The 6,705-nt window shown below is 35.7% G+C and overlaps 1 pseudogene; it reads right to left on the reverse strand.

The window, feature by feature from the left end:
• Positions 1–2,669: 2,669 nt before the first annotated feature.
• LOC114627190 lies at positions 2,670–3,272 on the reverse strand (annotated as a pseudogene).
• Positions 3,273–6,705: the final 3,433 nt, after the last annotated feature.

Below are 6,705 nucleotides of genomic sequence, written 5' to 3' on the forward strand. Positions count from 1 at the left end.
TTATATTTTAATATGCCTTAAGTAGCACAATAGCTGGTCAACTGCCTACCCACCATGCTGTTAGAATCTACCTCTTATCCATACCCCAAATTATTTCTTACCATGTTTCATCTGGGCTGCTCTTAGCTCCAATTAGCCAGCTCTCTGGGCCATGTTTTCTTGAGCCCTAGCTCATGGTGGCTCTCTTTTCTCCTCTCCTGTATGTTTTGTTCATCTCATGGCATCTACTTCTCTCCCTCTTCCTCCTCATGGTCTCAATCCCTAGAAACCTAAACCCTGCCCATATCTCTTCTCCCCAACTATTAGCTGCTGGCATCTTTAATTACCAGTCACAGTTAAGGATCTCTCAATATCTTTATGTGTGGATTCTCTTCTCTTTGAGCAAACAGTTTTGGGGAACCCAAATTAACATTGTAATATAAACAACATGCACTCATCTTTCTGTGAAAAACTCTAAAGCAGGGTTGTATAATATGAAGATTCATAAAAGAACACTTGCCAAACAGGTACAAGGTCCTAGCTTCCATTTTCATCCCAGCAAACAAGCAAACTAATAAACAAACTTTTAAAACCAGCCCCTTGAATCCACCAGCCATCCATTGCATATGAACAGAACAGCAACCTATAGGGTAATTTGGTTAAAATGACCATGCTGACTGACCTGACCTACAGCTGTCATTATTCAGCTGGTAGAAAGTACACACACCTTTTTCATGTGATGCCACAAACCATTTAATGAAGTTACAACCCACCAAAGTCCTTCACTTGTACAAAGACATTTGAAAGTCATTTTACTCTCAGTCTTAGCTAGTCAAACATTTATAAATATAGCACAAATAAAACTTTAGTAATTAAGCAATTTCCATTCAGTATTCAAATCCTCAGAAATTATTGCTTGTGGTGAGTTAACAACCAAATCTAATAAGTAAATGAAATTGGAGACATTAGTGAGCACGAATGAAGTATTAACTGTAGAGGAGACAGGAAAAAGTAAGATTGCCCCAGTGTACATTTCAGGCAGGTAAATAACTGCTCATTTCACTTCCCCTAAGGGATCAATTAAAAAATGAGTCTCAGGTGATGAAACCTATATTCAGTGCTGGCGACAGGCCATTTTTATCATTAATTCTTTCCTGCCTGCATATATTCAATATTAATTAGAATTATGATGCTTAGGAATATGCATACATAGGAACTAAAGATAAGTGCAGAAATACACAAATTGCACAGATTCTCATAGCTTCTGATACAGGTATGCTGCAGAATGGCCAGATGCATTTTTCACTTTGGATCCGTTGTTGATATATTGCCTATATTTAGGGAAATTAGTGTGTGAACTTTACAATGTTCTCCAAAGCATGATGACTACAGATGTCTGCAACCACTCTAGGCTTGAAATCATCTTTTTGCTTGGTTCCCTGGGAATTGTTTTTACTTCATTGAACCATTTATGTTAAACCTAATCTTTTTCTTTTCTTCTTTTCTCTTTCTTTCTTTTTTATTTCTTAACTCTAGAACTTCATGTTTCTTCTCAGTTGCTACCCACTTTGATTATCCAAATACTCTACAATTTCCTGTTTCGTTTTGTTGTTTTTTTTCTATCATATTTCTCAAAGACGTTTGCATCAATACAGATGCTTTTTCTACAACCTATCTCATAATAAGAATTTTATTTTGTTTCATGCAAAGGCTACGCTACAATCTCGCTCTTGGGAACTCTGCATGTTTCACCTGGCTTTTCCAAACCTACAGCCATGCTTCTGAGTATTTCCAATACATTCCTCTTTCCTCGAAATGCACTGGTTTTTAGTCTTATGAAGTTTGTCTATTAACTTTATATATTACAGTTATATTAAGACATTAATTATTCTAAATAAATAAATAAGAATCAAGCCTTTCTGTTGCCTCTCTTAGTTTGATTTGAACACTGTGTAATATTCATATGTGGGTCCAGCTAAGCACATAGCAAAATACTTTATTATTACTATATGTTGATTAAACTTGTGAAAAGTCATTCAGTAAGGAAACTCAGAATATTGTGAAGAAATTTCCATCTGTGGTGATAAATACATGTGCTTGTCTATCATCTTTGCAAGATCTCCTTAGAGCAACAAGTTTAGTTCAATAAATTAATGTGTACCAACAATAGAAATAAGAAAGAGGTCTTTCAGCTGATTAGAAAGTTGAGGAATTTTCTAGGAAAGAAATGTAGATATTTTTGAGTTTTTTTAAAAATTATTTTTATGTATATGCATATCTGTATGCATTAAATATGACCTTGTGTACTTGCAGATTTTCATTGTGTATGAGAAGCAAGTGTTTTTAATCACCGAGTCATCCCTCTAACTCTAGAAAATAGAATTTAAATAATTCTGGAAATAGATCAGAGAAATTAGAATCCCAAAGCAAATGCTGAGAGAACTTCTTCACAATGAATGTTCTTTTTTTGGGGGGGAGGGGCTGTAGAGTAAACTATCTTTATTTCTTTTGGTTAAAAATAATGGATTTGAATCTGGCATTTCTGTTTACATCTCGTTCCATATGTACAGTACATTGGTGATGTACATCTAGCAGTATAAACAAATATCAGCGGGGAAAAGACACTGAAAAAGTGGCCGCAACAAGGTGGCTGTCAGGGCAGGCCATGCACCAGGCACAGCGTCTCAGGCTCAGTAGAAGCAGACGGTGTGCAAAAAGGCCCGGCCACTCTTCTCCTCGAACTCCTGCAACAGCTCATCGATTTCATTCTCTATATCCTCAGTGTGCTGGATACACTGGCAGAGCTCGCAGATAAGGAATGCTCCCAGAGTGGCCTCTTCATGGTTGTCCTGGATGTCCACGTTGACCACATGCACTGGCTGGCAGGTCTTCTGTTCTCTGGAATTCAGATCTTCTACAGCCTGGTCATAGACTCTCTCTTCACAAAGTGAGGATCGGGTCAAACAGGTCCTTGCAGTTCTAGAACTTTTCTGGATGGGGCTTGATCCTTTTACTTCTGTCCAACATATGTAAAATTCCATTTTGTGTATAGAGTTCTTTGTCTTTCCTGAGGAGATCATTGTGTATTTGGTCATATGTGGTTTTGAAGTCATAAACATTGGGCTTGTCATTGCTGGTCCTGGGAGTTTCACATGAGTTCCTGTTCCAAAGCAGCGGACACTGAAACCACGCTTGCTGAGGATGTTGTGTGCTTCCATGCTCCGAATCTGGTTACTCAAGCACACCACCGCCAGCGGCAGCGGTGATGACGGCATGGCACCGACAGAACTACCCACTGCCGAAAGTTCTTTATAGTAGTCATCTCCAAACTTAAAGCTTAGTGTTCATAATTCAACACAAAAAGCTCAATAAATAAAGCACAAATAACAAAGCAAGAATACAGACAAATTTTGATCACAGTTAAAATATATGTAGTCTCTAATTTAGAAATAATTTTTAAAATATAAATAAGAAAAGAATAAGGTTTAATTCTGGATGCTATTTGAAGGAAATTATGATTAATCCTACAATCTTTAATGTTTTGCTTTTTAAAAAATGAGTATGTATTAAACAAATATAGTTACTGTATTGATATTTTTCTTTTTTGGTCTGTTAATTAAAATCTTATAATCAGCTGTATTGATAAGTCTCTTTTCTTCTCCATATTTGCAATATTTTCTAGGAGCTACAGTATGACGCTATGGTCATCACTAGTCCATGTATGAACTGGGAAGTTTGGTGGTCACGAGACAGAGTTGGCACAACCTGCAATGTTTTGGTTTTGAAAGGAATACTGATTACGATTATGCTTTTGGTAACAGATTTATTCTGTAAGTTCTTAACACCATAAATAGGCAGGATGCTTCGGTTTCTAAGGAGAGTTCAAATCCACAGCACACAGAGGGGTTTCCCTGATTTACGTTTTAAAGAGAAGATGAATGCTGTACTCTATGTAATTAATGAGTGTTCCACACTGTATGCTCACTGATAATTTGTTTCTGAATCTGGAATAACAATGAGAATGAGAAGACATGCCCTTTAATTATTATGTATCTATCATATGATATGTGTCACCAATGGTTCCTGATTGCTGTGGTCTAGTTGCCAGGGCAACTTGATAAACTTCTTCTGGAAAAAAAAAAAAAGAATTACAGACTCAGAGATAGTTACAACAAAGTGCCTTTCATTTCTTTGATAGTGACTGTAGGAGGAGAGGGAGAAAAAAGTTTGTGACAGTCGAACATGGCTAGTGTAGATCTTAACCAAAGCTAGACACAACTCTGGGAATCTTTCATGCTGCTTTTACTGTTGTCACGGAATCTGGAGCAATAGCAATATTTTGAGTTCAAAATTATGGGTGGCTGTTGATAGGAGCATTTAAAAAGAATGATATTATGAGATGCACCTGGTAGTAGCATTTGTACATCAGGACAACAGGAACGGCTAAGATGCTTCACCTCTGTTGCTTAAAACCACACTTTTTCTGGTAACCATGTTAACTTCTTCCTTGCTTCTACCTACATTGCTTTGTAGATATAAACACAGCATGCTGTAGCCACTCTGTAATAAAATATAATTGAAATATAAAAAAAATCTTATCAATTAAAACAGTACACACGTGTGCAAAATAATACAAAATCAATTTAACCTGACTTACAAAGTAATATGGATTGAGTAATTTTCATTTTTATTTATTGTGAATATTGTGCTATTGAAAAATATCAGTTTCAGCATGACTTTATGCTGAGATTTTTGCCAGGTATGACTTCATTCTGTCATACCCATTTTACATGCTCTCACCTGCAAAATATTCTTAGAATTAAAATATTGGGAGCCATTTCTTCAGTTACCTCTAGAAAACTCGGTTGTATATGAGTCCCTCCAAAGTGACAGAAGTGCCCAAGTCAATTGGCTCTGTCACGATACAAGACACCACACTTCTTTGACTTTGTCTGCTCTTATGCTGATAAATCTTGGCACTCTCAAAACATGTCATTTTTCTTAGATTTAGAATTTTACAAGCACTAATTTTTTCACATGGTTTAATGAGATTTTGCTAGCAAATAAGTGTCGAAAACATATGGGGATGGTGCTCATTGGATCCAAGGAAACTCTTCATCTTTAGAACTGACAGAGTTGAAATTTTAAAGAGATTAAAAACTGATTTTTTTCTACACTAATTGCTTTTGTCTGTGGTTAAGCACATATGTTAAGGCTAAAGACAGAATTTGTGCTACCATCTACAACTATTTGACAATTCATTAGAGAGTGTCATGTTTACATGTTTTAAGGAAACTCACATCTTAGCAGCTTATAATCAGCAATGTTTTAGTTTTAGAAAAGTATGATGCAGCTGACTACCATAGATATATATACATATATATGTCTATATGTCTTTATGCCTATATATGTATATAGGTGCATAAGTATGTGTACTTGTATACACATATGTACATATGTATACATGTATATGTGTACATTTGCATGAGTATATGACTATTTATTCAAATGTTTGTATAATAAAATGCATATATGTAATGTTTCTCTCCCCTAAATAGAGCTTTGGTCCACAAAAGAAATTGTGATTTAAATTTGTTTTTATCTAATTTCAGGTAGTTATCTTTTCTCTATCTGACATCCTCTACATTTTCTGTTTTTCTCTCATACACACAAACGCGCACGTGCACGTCACACACGCACACACACACATACACACACATACACACAGAGTCAATAAGTCATTACAAAATGAGAAATCTAAGGCAGGCACTGGATCATGCCTAAACAGATAAACAAATGACATTAGCACACATATTCAGAGAAAAATATTCCAAGTGGAAAGAGTCCTGGCATTGACATTTTGACAAAGTTCATGGGGAATTTATGATACAATGACTTGAAAACCAGACACAAGAACTATTTGTTTTATCCTTTCTTTTCTGTCCTTCCTTCTCTTCCTCCTTTCCCTTTCTTTTTTCCCTCTTTCCTCTCTTCTCTTCCTTACTCCCTTTCTTCCTTGATTTCTTTCTTCCCCTTTCCCTCTATTGCTTTATTCATTTTTCTTCCTTTCTGTTATAATTTTAAATTTTTCCTAGTGTAGCCAAAATCTGAACTTGCTAATAACCAAGAGGACACTTGAATTTCTGGTTTTTCTGCATTCACTTCCTAAGAGCTGATATTTTAGGTATGTGCCACCAAGTCTTATTTGTGCATGGCTAAAACTCAAAGTCGGGATTTCCAGCATGCAAATCAATTTTTTTCTATACTGCTGCAATTTTAGCTTTTAATTTTACTAGGATATTGTCAGTATACAATCAGACATGCAAACTCATTCATATTTTAATCACAATGAAGATTTTGCAGCCTCAGTCTTCATTGAATCGTGACCTTGGCTGTCCTTTGACAATATTATTCTGGGCCATTTTCATGGATCCTTAGTCCTGTATAGCTCTATCCAAATACCTCTGATAATACATTGAAATTCCACTATGAAGCAGTAGGCTAACCCAGGACAAATATGAAACACACATCACTGGACTTTATGACAGATCTTGACCTTGTAATTATCACCCCAATCTTTTCCAGTATCTATATAAATAAAACTTTCCTTTCCTAACCAAGCTTAATGTTATATAAACATCTTGTCCCTAGAAAGAATTCAGTAGTTCTAGGATTCTTTCTAATCTTTTAGGCTAGGTTTCTTTGTTGACATTTCTTAGAACATTA

The sequence above is a fragment of the Grammomys surdaster genome, unplaced genomic scaffold (assembly GCF_004785775.1).
Source record: "Grammomys surdaster isolate TR1022 unplaced genomic scaffold, NIH_TR_1.0 243, whole genome shotgun sequence".
NCBI classification, from domain to species: Eukaryota; Metazoa; Chordata; class Mammalia; order Rodentia; family Muridae; genus Grammomys; species Grammomys surdaster.